This window comes from Palaemon carinicauda, chromosome 25 (assembly GCF_036898095.1).
Source record: "Palaemon carinicauda isolate YSFRI2023 chromosome 25, ASM3689809v2, whole genome shotgun sequence".
NCBI classification, from domain to species: Eukaryota; Metazoa; Arthropoda; class Malacostraca; order Decapoda; family Palaemonidae; genus Palaemon; species Palaemon carinicauda.
Genome location: NC_090749.1, coordinates 57,810,285 through 57,830,478, shown reverse-complemented (window position 1 = coordinate 57,830,478; position 20,194 = coordinate 57,810,285). Strand labels below are relative to the sequence as shown.

General features: G+C 33.9%; 1 long non-coding RNA gene across 1 annotated transcript in view; it reads right to left on the bottom strand.

Moving 5' to 3' along the window:
- LOC137619234 (uncharacterized) overlaps positions 1 to 20,194 on the bottom strand; it is a 134,583-nt gene that overhangs the window by 75,788 nt on the left and 38,601 nt on the right. The window contains exon 2 of the long non-coding RNA XR_011039866.1: positions 11,917 to 12,073. This is a non-coding gene — a long non-coding RNA (uncharacterized lncRNA). The remainder of the gene's footprint in view (positions 1 to 11,916; positions 12,074 to 20,194) is intronic.

Sequence of the window (20,194 nt, the reverse complement as noted above, 5' to 3'; positions counted from 1 at the left end):
TATATATATATATATATATATATATATAACAAATATAGCCGTTTGTAGTCCACATGTCAATTCATGTCTGGGTTTTGGCCATATATAAATATAAATATATATATATATATAATATATATATATATATATATATATATATATATATAATATATATATATATATATATATATATATAATATATATATATATAATATATATATATATATATATATATATATATATATATTAGCCCCTATAAAAATACTACTTATAGGACCCTGAGACATGAAGTGGTTCGTGTGTAAGCGAGACACGGGAACAAGCAATCATGTCATAAAAAATGTCTACTGTCCCTAAGTAAAATATTTTTTTAATGACGTTTTTATAAAAATTTCCAAAGGAATTTTCCTAATTTTTCGTATCTCTCTCTCTCTCTCTCTCTCTCTCTCTCTCTCTCTCTCTCTCTCTCTCTCTCAAGCATAATTTTCTTATATTTAAGAAAAATCTTTTGTAAATTTAAGCATTCAAATTATAGAAATCTAAAGAGAAAAAAGGGAGTTCAATGAAGAGTTCATAAACAGGAATCCCTAATAAACGAAGAATAAAACACAAATGTTAATTACACATTTCACTCTTCCACGATAATTGATAGCTGATCATTCATATCTCCTGAAGTTTCATGTTGTTTTATCACATTCTTTTTGTAAAGTCTATATGTGTTTTCATCTCTCTCTCTCTCTCTCTCTCTCTCTCTCTCTCTCTCTCTCTCTCTCTCTATATGTATGTATGTATATATATATATATATATATATATATATATATATATATATATATATAGTATATATGTGTGTATATATACATAGACTATATATACATATATATGTATATATATATATATATATATATATATATATATATACATATATATACATATATATATACATGTATATATATATATATATATATGTATATATATATATATACTGTATATTATTATTATTATTACTAGCCAAGCTACAACCATAGTTAGAAAAGCAAGATGCTATAAGCCCAGGGGCTCCAACAGGGAAAATTAGCCCAGTGAGGAAAGGAAATAGGGAAATAAATAAATGATGAGAATAGATTAACAATATATCATTCTAAAAACAGTAACAGCGTCAAAACAGATATGTTCTATATAAACTATTAACAACGTCAAAAACAGATATGTCATATATAAACAATAAAAAGACTCATGTCACCCTGGTCAACATAAAAACATTTGCTCCAACTTTGAACTAACAAAGTTCTACTGATTCAACTACCCGATTAGGAAGATCATTCCACAACTTGGTAACAGCTGGAATAAAACTTCTAGAATACTGTGTAGTATTGAGCCTCATGATGGAGAAGGCCTGGTTATTAGAATTAACTGCCTGCCTAGTATTACGAACAGGATAGAATTGTCTAGGGAGATCTGAATGTAAAGGATGGTCAAAGTTATGAAAAATCTTATGCAACATGCACAATGAACTAATTGAACGACGGTGCCAAAGATTAATGTCTAGATCAGGAATAAGAAATTTAATAGACCGTAAGTTTCTGTCCAACAAATTAAGATGAGAATCACCAACTGAACACCAGACAGGAGAACAATACTCAAAACAGGGTAGAATGAATGAATTTGCTGTCGAAAATCACACCTAAAATTTTAAAAGTCTTACAAATTTAAAGAAACATTATCAATACTGAGATCCGGATGTTGAGGAGCCACCGTCCTTGACCTACTTACAATCATACTTTGAGTTTTGTTAGGATTCAACTTCATACCCCATAATTTGCACCATGCACTAATTTTAGCTAAATCTCTATTAAGGGATTCACCAACCCCAGATCTACATTCAGGGGATGGAATTGATGCAAAGAGAGTAGCATCATCTGCATATGCAACAAGCTGGTTTTCTAGGCCAAACCACATGTCATGTGTATATAGTATGAAAAGTAATGGGCCAAGAACACTACCCTGTGGAACACCAGATATCACATTCCTATACTCACTATGGTGCCCGTCAACAACAACTCTTTGAGATCTATTACTTAAAAAATCAATAATGATGCTAAGAAACGACCCACCCACTCCCAACTGTTTCAGTTTGAAAACAAGGGTCTCATGATTAACACGGTCAAAGGCAGCACTAAAATCAAGGCCAATCATACGAACTTCCTGACCACAATCAAGGGATTTCTGTACAGCATTGGAGATTGTAAGAAGGGCATCACATGCTCCAAGGCCTTTACGAAAACCAAATTGCAAACTAGGGAGTAGATGATTACCTTCAGCGAACCTATTAAGACGTTTTGCCAGAAGACGTTCAAAAACTTTAGATAATATGTGAGTTATGGAAATTGGGCGGTAATCAGTTGGACTTCGGCTACCACAAACACATTTACATAGAGGAATAACATTACCAATTCTCCAACAAGTGCTAAAAGCTCTTCTTCTTGCTAAATTGCGCAAAATAATAGATAACTTCGGAGCTAAGAAATCTGCTGTCTTTATAAAAAACAAAGGAAAAATACCATTTGGGTCTACACCTCCATAAGCATCAAGGTCCATCAACAGAGCTTTAATCTCACGAGATCGAAAAACTAAATTAGTTAGTTTAGCCTCAGGAAAACAGGAATGAGGAAGTTCAAGTTTTTCATTTCTCTGTTTACTGTCAAAAACATCAGCCAAAAGTGTTGCCTTTTCCTTTGGACAGTGAGTGACTGAGCCATCTGGTTTAAGTAAAGGAGGAACTGTTGCATCTACACCAAAGAGTGCAGATTTAAGGGTAGACCACCATTTATGTTCCTGAGTTGTACCAGAAAGGGTTTCTTTTATGGTTAAATTGTATTCCTTTTCAGTTGAGGCATAAACTCTCTGAGCACAAGCTCGAAGCTGAGTATAGTTTTTCCAGGTCAAATCTGATCTGTTATCCTTCCAAAGGTGATAGGCCTCCTGCTTCTCCAAATAAGCACGTCTACAATCATCATTGAACCACGGTTTGTCCTTCACTCGGTACCTTAGCACACGAGAAGGGATACGCCTATCAATTATGTTGACTAGATTCTCATTCAAAGGGACAACAGGATCTACACTACTATATAATTGTGACCAATTCAAGCACAAAAGATCATGCAAAATCCCATTCCAGTCTGCTTGGGATTTCAAATAAATTTTTACAAGAGTATGATATATCAGGGACAGGCTGCTCAGTCTTCACTACTAATGAAATCAAGGTATGATCAGAAGTCCCGACTGGAGAACCAATCTTACTGGTTATAACGACAGGGGAGTCAGTGTATACGACGTCCAAGCAATTACTAGACCTGTGAGTAGCTTCATTTATGATTTGCTCACAGCCTGATTCAGAGGCAAAGTCTAAAGCTCTTAAGCCATGGTGATCGGTAGAAGAGATAGAACTTAACCACTCCCTATGGTGAGCATTAAAATCACCAACAAAGACAAAAGAAGCCTCTCTATCATCTTCTTGTATCTTAGCCATAATGGTATGAAGACAATCAAAGATAGAATCATCCATGCCTGGATTCCGGTAGATCGAACACAAATAAAAGTTGTTATGCCTGCCACAAACTTTTATTACCTGAATCTCATGACATCCACATTGATAGCAGGACTCATGAGAAGCAGGGTACTCGGTCCTAATATACACCACCATTCCCCTGGCCCTAGGGATGGCATCAGGTTTCAACATTATTAGCTTCTTAATACCAGTTATAAGGAGCTCAGATGAGTACCTCATATTAGAAACCAAAGTTTCTGAGCACAAAAGAATATCATACTGTCTGGACGCAATTGTAAGGTCTTGGATATTTGCATGAAGACCACGAATATTGCAATACACAAGACGACATTGACAAAATCTAGGACATACTGGTCCCGGATTTCGCTCAATGTCTCCAGACAGCATAAGAATTAATAGAAATTAAAAAAAAGAGACATCATACTTAAAAACTAGATTAACAAGAATTAAAACAAAAACAATATGTACAGAATTATATATAAAGTGATTGATGATACCCATAGACTATAGTAAAAAGTCGGAAAAACTGGTCAACATGGAGGAGCCGATATATCATGCAAGGCTTAATACCCTCCAGGATAGCCACTTCAACTGAAGGGAGGACAGTAAGGATGGTTTTGAGAAGAAAAAGAATCAGAAAAAGGAAAAGACAACCTCTTGATAAACCACCAGGCATCCATGGCCCTGTTATTAAGCCTGCCAAACACACCATTTCAAAAAAAACAAGAGGAAGAAAAAAAATAATAAGATAGAATAGTGTGCCCGAGTGTATCCTCAAGCAAGAGAACTCTATGTATATATATATACATATATATAAATAAACGTATGTTTACATATATATATATATATATATATATATATATATATATATATATATATATATATATATATATATATATATACTGTAGGACACAGTTGTCACACTCAAAACCATAAAACCTCCACCAGCCACATTTCAGCAATCTTCCTGCTTGCGGGAACAATCACTGACACCGGCAGCAGACGTTGCCCGCCTTTTCCCGTCAACGTTTTCTTAAGAAAAGTTGTAAAATGAATATACTTATCTGAAAATTTTACCAGAAAGGATATAAAAAATAGATAACTAAATTTATCACAAATTAAAGTAATGAAACACGCAGGGCTGATCAATAACGGAAATCCATAATTATTCATAAGTAACATCAATAAGAAAATTATTGAAACAGTTAAAGAATTATGGGATTGATCAATGAAGAAATCAGTGACTCTGTTACCAGATTAATCAATACACAAATCAGTGAACCAATCACCCGATTACTAAAAAGGAAATCTTTGAAACAATCATAGGGTTAAGCAAGAGGGAAATTTGAGAAACAACCACCAGATTAACAAGTGAAGCAATCAGTAAAACAATCAACAGAGAAACTAATAAGGATATCAGTCAAAGAAGCGCAGATTGAAAAATAAGGATATCAGTGAAATATTCACCGGATTAATTAATAGGAAAATTAGTGAAACAATCTGCAAATTAGATATATCAAAAGCAGAGAAACAATCATAGGATTGACAAATAGGGGTATCGGTGAAATGTTCACTTGATCAATGAATAAATACGTGAAACAATCACAAGAACCTTAAAGAATAAAATCAGTGAAATAATTAAGGGATCAATAAAAAAAAATCGGTGGAATACTCACCTGATTTAAAAACGTGGATACAATTAGAACTCTCACCAGAATAATCAAGAACCAGACAGTCAGGAAGCCAGTGAAAGAACGAAATCCTTGACCTTGATACCCCGGAGTGTAACAAGGAAAACTCAAAAGACAATCGTTCAACCAATAAACTAATGATATGGTCACCTGTTCAATTGAACGATCAGCCAACGGAATTTCATATTAGAGAAAATGTTCTGTGAAATATGATCCTGAAGAGATTTTGACATCTGGGATAGATGTATTCCAATTAAAATGATCGACAATACTGCAATAACCTTCATGAATACCCTGTCCTCTGATCAAATGAATAGCCAGAAAGGTTTCAGATGTCGTCTCTTTGTTCTGAAACACTGAAAACGAAATGCATTATTTGTTGAATATTAATTTCAAAGACTTTATTGTATCTTCAGGGTTATGGGACTACAGAAAATATATTTCTTATCTTAGCTCGTACAAACACCTGTTAAAAAGGCTTTTAGAGAACCCGACCAACAGCCTTCTGAACGAGGCAGTTGGATCGCCCAATCTTTTCTTGTTTAGCACTCTTTCCTTCCCTTATATCTATCATACATTTCTTTGCTCATTCGGCTAACTTGTTTTATCAAAAAAAAAAGATAAACTTTGCCTTGTACATAGATATGAATGTTATGAATATTAAAATGAAAATAAGTAGCCTAAATGCACACACAAATATCATATATACAGTATATGTATGTATATATATATATATATATATATATATATATATATATATATATATATATATGTATGCATATATAAATATTTATATATATATATATATATATACATATATAAATATTTATATATATATATATATATATATATATATATATATATATATATATACTGTATATATGTATATATAATACTGTTATAAAACGGATAAAAATTTACACAATATTGTGCTCAAATAGAAATAGATTTCTACCTCCTACTGGGATCGAACCCTTGCCTTTCATTAGACGTGACTAGGGTTCGATCCTAGTACGCGGATCGCGCGCACACAGTATATACCACGAATAAGTATTATTATTGAATTTAATCTACCTTGGGACTAACAGATTATATGATATTTAATTCTTCATATCTGAAAAAATAAGCCAACTGTTAGTTTTGTATTATGATCTAGATGGAGAATTTCGACTCCTGATAATAGTTTAATGCACTAACCCTATATAAATCAAAAGGTAGTTTTAATTCGATATTGAAAAGTCTCCGTGGCTTAATATTTCAAAGATTACATGTGTTAATATATATATATATATATATATATATATATATATATATATATATATATATATATATATATAAATATATATATATATGTGTGTGTGTGTGTGCATGTGTGTGTATCGGTGTATGGATATTTGTATTCGAAACGGAATTATGTAGTTATTTCAAGCATTGATTAATTTTGACACATTTGCACAGATCATCGAAGTTTGACAACTAAAATATTCTTAATAAAATAATTAAAGTTAACAAACGACTTCAACGTTCAAATATTTTCACATTATCCTCTAAATACGATATCCATGTAAATGTAATACATTACCCTTGCTTATATATTTCTATTGAAAAAAAATCTATTTGTGAACAAATAAACACGAATTAGCTATCTTGAATATTATTCCATGTCAGTGAAATAAATGCAACATGCAATCAGCGTTCACCGCTAAAACTGAGGTCGAGTTCAAACGCAATTAAAAGCGATAGAGTTTAATCAGAATTTTTCGTCTATTTAATTCCATCCACCTCAATAATAGTGGTTGTGTAAAAACTATATTCATATGGTATCGATCAATCTTCTCTTTTTAGGGTTCATCGCTCATTTGCAATTAAAAAAATTCAACTTTAAAAAAATGTAAATCGAATACACAAGGTAAAAAGTGTGCAAAATTTTGCTCAAATTATTTTCAAAATCACTCTTTCATTTCTGTATTTCCATTACCGATTTTTTTATAATAACACAAGGGCTATATACAGTAGTCCTATACAATGATTTCCAATTTCCTTTCGATTTACCCGGTTCATTTAAATCGGTTTTCGTTTTGTAATCACATGAAACGCCATTTTTTCCAAGGTTAAATTTTCTCTCTAATCTCAAACCTTCACATTTCTGTAGAAGATATATACTGAATATCTCTCATATTCAGTTTCCAACTCCGTTTTCTTCTTTTATATATATATATATATATATATATATATATATATATATATATATATATATATATATATATATATATATAAAAGATTTACTCCCCAAAAACTAAAAAGGAGTGAAACTACATAAATTGACACGATACGATATGGTCTTAATTTCGGCTGGCAGGATGAATACTTATCGATTCACAAAAAAAAAAAAAAAAAAAAAAAAAAAAAACATAATGCAAAGACTCTAAAGGAACTTGGTCGCAAGTTCAAGTTCACATTACCATAGTAGGTCCGTGATTTCCTCACAGCCTAAACCCCACCAACCTATAATTGGATATAATGGGCATTGGGGCTAACAATCTTGTTCACGATGATATCCTCAGGGGAAACAGGATACATACAATGGAACGACCCCTATCGAACCTTGCTGGATCGCAATTGAAACTTAATTTACAAGAGTAGGTCTAATTCCATAATAGGCTCAAAGGATATATATATATATATAGAGAGAGAGAGAGAGAGAGAGAGAGAGAGAGAGAGAGAGAGAGAGAGAGAGAGAGAGAGAGAGAGCAATAACAAAATATGCATAAATATAGTTTGGTTTAAATTGGATACACTCATGCGTTTTATTCTTATGGAAGTGACTGCAAGCGACCATCGCAAACACTAACACAGCCACATTAGATTAAGAGAAATATGTAGAAACGGTTATAACTATCCATATTTTCCTAAAAAAACGTCATTCAAATCACTTCCCTTTAAATGGCCAAATCTCTCTACAAAAACGTTTTCAACCTCAATTACAAATAGTATATACACAAAATATTCAGTTCATCATACCTCTATCCTCAGTATATCCAAGAACACGGTGAAAACATACTGCAAAATCTTCACTTACCTGGAATAGAGAAGGAGAGTAAAATTAACGATAAAATCATGTTATTTTCTTCTGTAATGGTAATGCAACAGTATGAACAAACTAATAAAAAGGAAGTAATTATCAACTCAATACATAATTGTATGATCATCATCAATGGTAATATTACTAATAATAATCCTAACAACAAATCATTAGCGTCTTTCCTATAATAATAAGGGCCTATTCAACTGATCGAATATCCTGTCAACACCGAATGGTGTTTTCGTGTGGAATTCATTATCGGTTTATCAGCCAATTTTTCAGCATCAGAATATATCGACAGCTTTCAAATGTTCCACCGATTCACGTGAAAATGAAAATGAGGTTTGCTTTTTTTCCTCCAAGATTTAAAACCTTGCATGTTTGCAATCTTCAATAATAGTTGATGGGGATGACGAGTATTTCTAGAAAAAGCATTATTCTTCTATTCTTAAAAACGATTTCAATAATGTTTAACTAAGCTGCAATTCTTTACAAAACGGACGATATCACGAGAATATATAAACAATAATTTAAATATACAAACTCTCAGGAAGACATCCTCTTGTCTTTAAAAAAGGCAAAGGAAAATATATGAAATTCCATTTCAATTCACCTATTCGTAGTAGTTGTGCGTTTAGTATGGAACTCCAATTAAGCTTTTTCAATAACACCAAACGTCTCATTACGCTGTATTTTTTGTTATAATTGCTATCTCTAAAGGCCTCTTCACCGTAACAATGTTTTCCCCTCATAAACTCCGCTTTAACATTTCCGATCTGTGGGGAAACTAGAAAAATATTGCAACTCGAATTTATAAAGAAATCATACAAAAGCGAAAGGAGAGAGAGAGAGAGAGAGAGAGAGAGAGAGAGAGAGAGAGAGAGAGAGAGAGAGAGAGAGAGAGAGAGATTTATGACTTACAATTAATTATCAGCAGACATTTCATCCCTGTATTTTCTAAGAATGGTTTTATCTGCAGATGGATAATGTTGGGAATAATCCGCTTTATGATTTTTTTGTGGAAAAACAGAATTGTTGTTAAGAATTATTTAGGAAAGTTATACCCCATCAAGCTTAGGTTCCCATAGGGTAGTTCTGGTATAAAACATTACACACAAATTGAATTTATAGTTTCTTAATAAATATCTAGGAGACGACTCCCCCCCTCCCCTCCCCCCCCCCCTCTCTCTCTCTCTCTCTCTCTCTCTCTCTCTCTCTCTCTCTCTCTCTCTCTCTATATATATATATATATATACATATACATATATATAATATATATATATATGTATATATATATATATATATATATATATATATATATATATATCTTATGTTTCTTTGCATCATATCTTTTGTAATATCCCATTTCCCGCAATCCCCTTGCTTGCACCATACAACGGTAATCTCCCCTTTCCCGTAATGTCTTAACTGTACTCCCTTTGCCTCATGAATATTAAGATCCAATTACAATAGCCAACTTAAGCATGATGAAGTTTCAAGGAATTCACAGTTAGATATCGGAGATTTTTTGACAATACCGCGTGGGATATCCTAACTGAAATCAAATCGCAAGAATGAACGGTAGTTAATGGAGAGAGAGAGAGAGAGAGAGAGAGAGAGAGAGAGAGAGAGAGAGAGAGAGAGAGAGAGAGAGATCAAATGTTTAACTTAACGCGTAAACAATGCATGAGCGAAGACTAACGCGTTTTCCATATTCGGATTCAAGGTAAAACGTTCATTGTTCATTGTATAATGAGGGAACAGAAAAATGTTTTTTTTTTTTTTTTCAAACGCTTGACAAATCAAATATTTTGCCAACTGACATTTCCATATAGCCCAACATTGAAATTAAATTAATAGCTGTTGATTAAGACAATAAAGTATCATATTTCCAGAAATTGTGGTAAAAGTATTCTGTTTAAGTGTTTCTGAGCAGAATCCAAAAAGTTCTCGACACCTAATACAACAGAGTTAAAATTTTCTACCCTCTTGATATGACAGTATAAATCGTGTGAGCACAGAAAGTATTAGGAATATTAGACACGTTATGACACATCATAAAAAGATAAGTATACAAAGCTTTTTGCTTGTGACGTGTACGTACATATTCTAACAAATAGTCCAATCAAAGTTTCTTTCCCATAAAGGAATTTTAAAAATTCTATCTATAAATGACAGCAAGAATTAACCTGCTCTAAATAAAAGCAATTTTCAGGAGGAAATGGAGAGATGAAATTTGTGACCTGTGCAAAGGAAATACTACAGGAGATCATGGAACGTAGAGAGAATGAGATACATGAGTGGATATGTCGTATAATTGCAGAAGATGGCCGAGAAAAAAAGTAATGGTTGGAAAAGCATAATATGTTGCCACAGCTAATTTCATCCCAACCGTATTCAGGGGAAGATGAAATAATAAAATTACTCTCAAACTTCCATAAAGAAAGACAGTTGTTTATGGTCAAAGATAATAATAAAGTCTTGGAAAAAGGCCTTAGACCGATATATTTGTTATAGTCTATGAATATTGCGGAGCTTCTATCATTAATGAAAATAGTCGATAACAAAAATAAATGTTAGGAAAGAAATCGTACGTGGCCTATTAGGTATAATAATAATAAGAATAGGGAAGTGGGAATATGGGGAAAGGAAGAGTACCCCTGGAGTACTCGGGATGGGAAAGATTAAGGAAAAAGGGAGAAAGAGAAGTACAGGAAAATAATAAAAGAGAGGGGCAGACCCTCTTGCAATGTTAGGGATTTTTATCCAATTATTGGTAGTTAAGGCGAAACGGCATGCTCAATACCCATAAAAATAAATTCATAATATATCGATATTCTAAATATCTATGTGATCTTTTAATTATAAAACCATTAATAATTAAATTATATTTTGAAATTAATGTGAGTTATACTTTTATAGAAATAGTATATAATTATTATGCAATTTAATTATTTCTATATGGGATAACTAATTGTATAAGCATTTTTGTCTATGAAATCCAGGAGATTATTTACTTCGGTGGAAGTTGCTCTGAGTGAGAGGCACAGCAATAAGAAAGGAGCAGAGGTAATTCCAAGTATTTCAAGTATCTATAGACAATTAAAATACGCTAATTAAAGAATAAAATCAGTTAGGTCAAATCCACAGATAAGGGGAAATAAGGAAGAGCGTCACATCTAGAAAGAAAGATTAGAAAATGGATTAATAAGCGAGTTTGTACAACATTCAGCTAAGCATCAACTTTATCTCTCTTTCCCCAAATAAGAAAAAAGCCAATAATGAAAAGAGTAATTTTTAAAAGAAATGCCATTCGAACATCCGAGGAAAGAGAATAACAGAGTCATGGCTTCTACATCAATGTTTTAAGCGTTGCATTGTAGACCTATTTGACATCACAGCTTTTGCATCAATATGTTTTAAACATTGCATTGTAGGCCTATCTGGCATTAATGCTTCTGCATCTATATGTTTTAAACGTTGCATTGTAGACCTATTTCACATTGCAGCTTCTGCACCTACATGTTTTAAGCTTTGTATAGTAGACCTATATGACATTACAGCTACTGCATGAATAGAGCGTTGCATTGAGGCCTACCTGACATTACAGTCGGCAGAAACATCGTTGCTTTTGTGCAGTATTCTAAAATCAAGCATTTATATCCCTCTTGCGTTTCTTCAGTAGCAGCATGTAAGATCTATTTTAGTGTACAAACGATTACGCAATTTCCCCTTAATTTAGACAACTTCAGATTCTGAAAAAAAAATTCAAGTAAGAGAAACTATTTTATTGAAGTAACTTTTCAGGAATTAAAATGACCAGTTTTAATATCTTATATATTTTAAAGAGTTTGAATTAAAATTCATTATATATATCATCATCATCTACGCCCATTGACGCAAAGGGCCCCGGTTACATTTCGCCAGTCGTCTCTATCTTGAGCTTTTAAATCTATACTTCTTCATCCGTCATCTCCTCTCCTGCTTCACACTTCACATTCTGTAAAATGGAAGTTTCCAAGAATTGTATCAAACATGGTCTACTGATATTGTTTGGACCTTAGACAGTCATAATTACGAACAAACAACAGTTATAGTGAAATCTTGGAAATTATTTGTGGCTGTTCGATGGATATTCAAGTTAAGGAAGGGAAATATTTATAGGCCTAACAAATATGGAGTATTGCAGTTGAGGGTGAAAAGTCTTTTATCTTTAGAGCACATCTCAGTGACACGGTGTTCAGACTAAATTTCCGACCCCTGAAAGATTGACATATTTTTCTTGTATATAATAATATGTTTTGATCGTTTTATAATTCTTGCAACACACCAGAGAACCCGCTGCTTCCTGATAAGCTATTGCTGAGCCATAATTAAAAACAAGGTTCCTAACAGCTATACTCGCATTGCAAAGCATCGACTCTAGAATAGTTTAGCAATTCAAGTACCGTCTGCTTCTTTCGAACTCATTATCCCCATTGTATAACAGGGTCGGCCTCTCGAGTTAACTCTCGCCATCTGTTTATTCGATTTTCCTCTTTTGTACAGTACATAACACAAAATTTTAATCAATATTATAAATAAACTATTTTTTTGGAATCATATTTAAATAGAAATAGTGTTATTCAGTTTTGTCATTTAAAAGTTAATAGCGATTCATATTGTGTTGACTCAAAAATTAAGCAAAGGAAAAATGAGCTTTAACCGGAGAGGAATCTGATATAGTGCTATATTGCCATCACAGTACCCAATAACTCCCGCAATAGCATAAGCGGGTGCCCACCCTTGGCCATAAAAATACTGATTTATTTGCTAAAAAAAAAATATAAAATTCATATATAGCTATAATGATGATTATTACTAAAGGCAACTATATTCTTAATTATCAACCTTTATAAGAAATTACGAATTTATCAATAAATCTATAAACTTTGCATAAAATGTTTGAGTCTAATTAAATGGAGAATATTTTTTAAGCACTAATGGCAGTAATGTCTATATCTTCCTGGATAACCTAAAGTAAAGAGACTCGGGTTGTCCGAGAGTCCTGGATCGGGTCAAGCCCTAAGAAATCGACTCCGTTGAGGATCCTTCCTCTTGGGTGTCTTCCGATCCAGGACTACCTCTCGGTTTGGGGTTCCGAGACAGGCAGGATAGAAAGAGAGTATCCTGCCACTGACGTCCCCCGGTTATCCAGCAAAACAGCAACAGGCTTTCTTTGGTCTGTTGTTGAATTCTCTCTCTCTCTCTCTCTCTCTCTCTCTCTCTCTCTCTCTCTCTCTCTCTCATCATTAACTCTTTCTTATTCTTTTCTTCTTGTACTAATACAGGGCACAGGGGAATAGGGGGGGGGGGGGTAACGGAACAGTATGCAGCCAGACTGTTGATATTTATTTTTGCACTGGACAAGCGCTGAACATAACTTCTCACTTAGTAATAAATCTTATATTTCACTTTGTACACATGTATATGTATGAAACAAAGTTGGTGAACTGTTATGAAAAATTTTATTATTGAAAAAATATTAGATTGTTAAAACAATCGTGCTACAATACCCTTTCAGAGCACACACACACACAAAAAATCGTTAATGAAGCACAAATCCCTCTGAACACCGTGATTCCGTGGGACTATTCCTGGAACTGCCTGTGTAGATATTCATCCTGGTATTAATGTCAAGCAATTTATTGCTTGACATTATATATGTATATATATATATATATATATATATATATATATATATATATATATATATATATATATATATAGACTTTGTCGTGAATTAGAAAAGGTTAAAACCAATGGATTATGTGAGCGCTCATTTCATCTAGTCTTCCTTCCACATGCGCATATTCTGACAAATAGCCCAACCATAGTTTCTTTCCAATATTGTATTTTCAAATTTATCTCTAATAATGAGAGCAAGGGTAAACTTGCAGCTATGATGTTTGTGACCTGTGCAAAGAAAGTAATACGAGTTACAAAAGTGGATATGATGTACAAGTTTAGAAGACGGCCATGAAACAAGGAAATGGTTGGAAAAGCAAATTAGGTTACCATAACTAATTTCATCTCAACCGAATTTGGGGTAAAATGGAATAATAGAATTATTCTTAAACTTTCATCAAGAGAGACAGTTGTTTATAGTCAAAGAAAACTATTATTTCTTGGTAAAGGTCTAAGACCACTATAAATGTTTTAGGCTAAGCGTAAAACGTAGCTTTTATTGATTATGATAATGGTTGATACCAAAAATAAATGAGAATAATAAATTGGTACAATAATAATGTTAAGAAAAACTGCACGCACAATACCCATCAAAATAATTTCATAATATACCGTCATTCTAAATATTTATGTGATTTTTTAATTATAAAACCTTTAAATCCTTAATTATATTCCGAAATTAATGTGAATTATACTTTTATAGAAATAATATATATTTATTAGGAGATTTAATTATTCATATAAGGAATAACTAATTATTTAAGCTATTTTCTCACTGAAATCGTGGAGATAATTTGCTGGGAGTGAGAGGAGCAGCAACGAGAAAGGGGTAGAGGTAATCCCAAGTGTTTCAAGTATCTATAGACAATTAAAATACGTTAATTAAAGAATAAAATCAGTTAGATCAAAGCCACAGATAAGGGGAAAAGGAAGAGCGCCACAAATAGATAAAAAGAATAGAAAATGGCTCAATAAGCAAGTTTGAATAACATTCAGTTAACCGTCAGCTGCCCAACGATTCGTAAGACTGAGTCTTTTCTTGTCACTTCTTTCGGTTGAAGAAGATTCTTCAAATGATGCTACATCAAAACATAAAAACCTCGCCATGTTTTCCTTTTTAATTTTTTCAACTCTTTTGGGCCAAGGATTAGGCTACACCAACGAGATTTCAAATTTGATTTTTCACTTTTCCTGTCATTACTATTATCATTATTTCCAACAGGGGTTGCAGCAGATTAAGTGAGGATAGAAAAGCAAAAGCACCACCTCTAGAGCCTCCTCAACCATCATGGCACCGATGATCCTCCAGTATCAAACATAGAATTTTTACTTAACCAAGATCTGTAGACCTTACTAAAGACCTTGGCTTTATCAATGAGTTACGAAAAAAAAAAAACCTGAAAAAAGAAAGTCACTATGAAGAGATAGCGTTTCCTTCGTAGTGTCAAAGTCCCAGACGGATGAGATGCCATTTTTTTTTTAGTCTGTCACAATAACCATATCTCCTAAAGGCAGATTATCTTAATTTACATTTGCTGCATAGTAAGTTTTCATTTAGGTGAAGGCATACTAATTTTTAAAAGAAATACCATTAGAACATCCGAGGAAAGAGAGAAAACGGAGTCATGGCTTCTACTATACATCAATATGTTTTAAACGTTGCATTGTAGGCCTATCTGACATTATAGCTTCTGCATCTACATGTTTTCAACGTTGAATTGTAGGCCTATATGACATTACAGCTCTGCATCTATATGTTTTCAACGTTGAATTGTAGGCATATCTGACATTATAGCTTCTGCATTTACATGTTTTAAGCGTTGCATAGTAGGCCTATAAGACATTACAGCTTCTGCAGCTATAGAGCGTTGCATTGAAGGCCTACCTGACATTACCGGCACATCGTTGCTTTTGTGCAGTATTCTAAAATCAAGCATTTATATTCCTCTTGTGTTTCTTCAGTAGCAGCAAATATGATCTATTTCAGTGTACAAACGATTACGCAATTTCCCAGAAATTTAGACAACTTCAGATTCCGAGGCAAAAAATAATTAAGAGAAATTATTTTGATGAGTTACTTTTCATGAATTAAACTCACCAGTTTTAATATTTTAAAGAGTTTGAATTAAAATTCATTATATAAACGGTCATCATCTTTTCCTAGGCCTATTGACCCTAACGGCCCCGGTTACATTTCGCCAGCCGTCTCTATTTTGAGCTTTTAAATCAATACTTCTCCATTCATCTCCTACTTCATACATCACATGCTGTAAAATTGAAGTTTCCAAAGAATTGTATCAAACATGGTCTACTGATATTGTTTGGACCTTAGACAGTCATAATTACGAACAAACAATAGTTATAGTGAAATCTTGGAAACTATTTATGACTGTTCGATGGAAATTCTAGGCTGGATATTCAAGTTAAGGGATGGAAATGTTTATAGGCCTAATAAATTCGGAGTATTGAATTCGAGGGTGAAAAGTCTTTTATCTTTAAAGCACATCTCAGTGACACGGTGTTCAGACTGAACTTCCGACCCCTGAAAGGTCGACTTGATATTGTTCTTGTAAATAAGGTTTTAATCGTTTAAGACTTCTTGCAACACACCAGAGAACCCGCTGCTTCCTAATAAGCTATTGCTGAGCCATAATTGAAAACAAGGTTCCCAACAGCTACACTCTCATTGCAAAGCATCGACTCTAGAAGAGTTTAGCAATTCAAGTAACTGTCTGCTTCTTTCAACCTCATTATTCTCATTGTATAACAGGGTCGGCCTCTCGAGTCTACTCTTCGAATCTATTTATTTGATTTTCCTCTTTTGTACAGTACATTAACACAAAATTTTAATCAATGATTTTATAAATAAACTATTTTTTGAAATCATATTTAAATAGGAATAGTGTTATCCAGTTTTGTCCTTTAAAAGTTAATAAAGAGATTCATATAGTGTTGACTCGAAAATTAAGTAAAGGGAAAATGTGCTTTAACCAGAGAGGAATCTGATATAGTACTATTTTGCAGTCGTCACAGTACCCAATAACTCTCGCAATAGCATCAGCGGGTGCCTACCCTCGGCCATAAAACTACTGATTTATTTGCTAAAAAAAATATCAAAAAATCATAAATAACTATAATGATGATTATTGTTAAAGGCAACTAGATTCCTAATTATTAACCTTTATAAGAAATTATGAATTTATCAACAAATCTACAAAATTTGCATAAAATGTTTGAGTCTTCTTAAATGGAGAATATTTTCCTACAAGTAATGGCAGTGATGTCTGTATCGTCCTGGATAACCTGAAGTAAAGAGACTCGGGTTTTCCGAGAGTCCTGGGTCGGGTCAAGCCCTAAGAAATCGACTCCGTTGAGGATCCTTCCTCTTGGGTGTCTTCCGATCCAGGACTACCTCTCGGTTTGGGGTTCCGAGACAGGCAGGATAGAAAGAGAGTATCCTGCCACTGACGTCCCCCGGTTATCCAGCAAAACAGCAACAGGCTTTCTTTGGTCTGGTGTTGAATTCTCCTCTCTCTCTCTCTCTCTCTCTCTCTCTCTCTCTCTCTCTCTCTCTCTCTCTCTCTCTCTCTCTCTCATTAGTAACCCTTTCTTATCCTTTTCCTTCTTCTCTTCCTCTACTAATAAAGGGCACGAGGTGGGGGGGGGGGTGGGGGAAATTCCCGTCTGCAGTATGCAGCCAGACTGTTGCTATTTATTTATTATTGCATTGGACAGCGTTGAACATAACTTGTCACTTAGTAATAAATCTTATATTTCCCTTTGTAAACATGTGTATGGGTGCACAAAGTTGCTCAAATATTATGAAAAATTTTATTATTGAAAAAATATTAGATAGTTAAAACAATTGTGCTACAATAATATTTCAGAAAAAAAAAGTAATACATTAATGAAACACGAATCCCTCTGAACACCTTGATTCCGTGAAACTATTCCTGGAACTGTGTCTGTAGATGGTCGGAGTGGGAAAGAGGGCTTCAAGAGGGAAAATAATCTAAGCTTAGTCCTGTTGTCTAATAATAATAACCATCTATGCATTCGGGTTATCAATTCAAAGAAATTACTTGATTTTGCTTATGTCGTTTTGTGTATGAAGCAAAAGGTAGTTGGGGTCGTGGTTTCGAAACTTGCAATAAATTATTTCAAGCCAAAGCTTAGGTAACAGTCAACGCTGCCTATATAGGTCTAATCTCTTGAGGAGTTTATTAAAGGAGAAGTAATAATGATAAATGAATAAGTAAATAAGCGAAGTGGTGTGTTATCTTCGGTACCAGAAATACAATTAAATCTACCTATATTATCCAACTTTAATTTACGAACGGAAAGCTATAATCGGGTCAGACATATTCCCCCACACCTATAATGGGCAGATTCTACAATAGCAACGTATCTCGAATAATAACAACAACAACAACAGTAATAATAATAATATTAATAATAATAATAATAATATGGCTCTGTCGTCTTGTCTTTAACACATACTAGGGTATGGCTATATGTCAGGTAGCAACAATAAATATTTGCATCAAATCTTGTCATTTATGAAAGGTGTCTATCTGGGCATAAAGTTACGATTTGTGAAATTTCTCCACAGTCTCTTCTTCATTTTAATTCTAGGCCTATAGGCTTCATAAGAATTATAAAATCAGAAGTGTTAACTTCAAGTCCCATATAACAATAAGGCAAGGGGGGGGGGCAAACAGCATTTAAACCTTCACAAGTTGGGTCTAACTAAATCCCAGTAAATCTCAAAAGACGAAACTGTCTAAAGATATTAAAGAACCAGGTAATAAATAATTTCATTTTTCAGATGACGCCATTATTTTCTATGTATAATATACTTAGGCAAACTATATATATATATTTAGGTAGTAGGTTGGCCAGGGCACCAGCCGCCCGTTGAGATACTACCGCTAGAGAGTTATGGAGTCCTTTGACTGGCCAGACAGTACTGTATTGGATCCTTCTCTCTGGTTACGGTTCACTTTCCCTTTGCCCACACAGACACCGAATAGTCTGGCCTATTCTTTACAGATTATCCCCTGACTTCATACACCTGACAACACTGAGATTACCAAACAATTCTTCTTCACCCAAGGGGTTAAATACTGCACTGTAATTGTTCAGTGGCTACTTTCCTCTTGGTAGGGGTAGAAGAGGTAATTTGCGTATTTAGACAATTTAAATACGCTAATTAAAGGATAAAATCAGTTAGATGAAAGTCACAGATAAGGAAACAAGGCAGAGCGCCACAAATAGAAAGAAAAGGTACCCTGACACTTGCACGACTTTTTGCCACGAATTTGTCGTGGCAAGTCGTGACATTTTGTGGCACGAACTGGAAGATAAAAAAAAAAAAAAAAATTACCTCAGAATCTCAGCTGACCTGTCCACATTGACACGAACTTGTACAACGAGTTCACGCATAGTTTGCGCACTTCCCGCATCGTCCCGACGAGTTCACGAACAGTTCGCGCATAGTTCACGACCCGGTCACGAAATTTTGTCGTGACCAAAATTTTGAACATTTCAAAATTCTCGTCACGACTTGCCACGATCTCAGGACGGGTTTACGAACATTTCACGCCAGTTCACGACTCGAGTCGTGACAATGCGTGCCACAAATTCGTGCAAGTGTCAGCCTGGCTAAAGATTAGAAAATAACTTACAACATTCAGTTAAGCGTCAGCTGCCTGACATAAAGTAGGACTGTTTTGCCAACTCGTTCGGTTGAAGAAGCTTCTTCAAATGCTCCTATATCAAAGCATAAAAACCTCGTCATGTTTTCCTTTTAAATGCTTTCAACTCTTTTGGGCCAAGGATTAGGCTACGTCGACGAGATTTCAATTTTGTTTTATCACTTTTTCCGTCATTATTATTATTATCATTATTTGCAACAGGGGTTGCAGCAGATTAAGTGAGGATACAAAAGCAAAAGCACCATCTAGAGCCTCCTCAACCATCACGGGACCGATGATCCTCCTGTATCAAACATAAAAGCTTTACTTAACCAAGAGCTGTAGACCTTAATCAAGACCTTGGCATTATCTATGAGCTACGTGAAATGACCCAAATTATGAAGAAAGAAAGTCAGTGTTAAGAGATGGCGGTTTCCTTCGTGGCGTCAAATT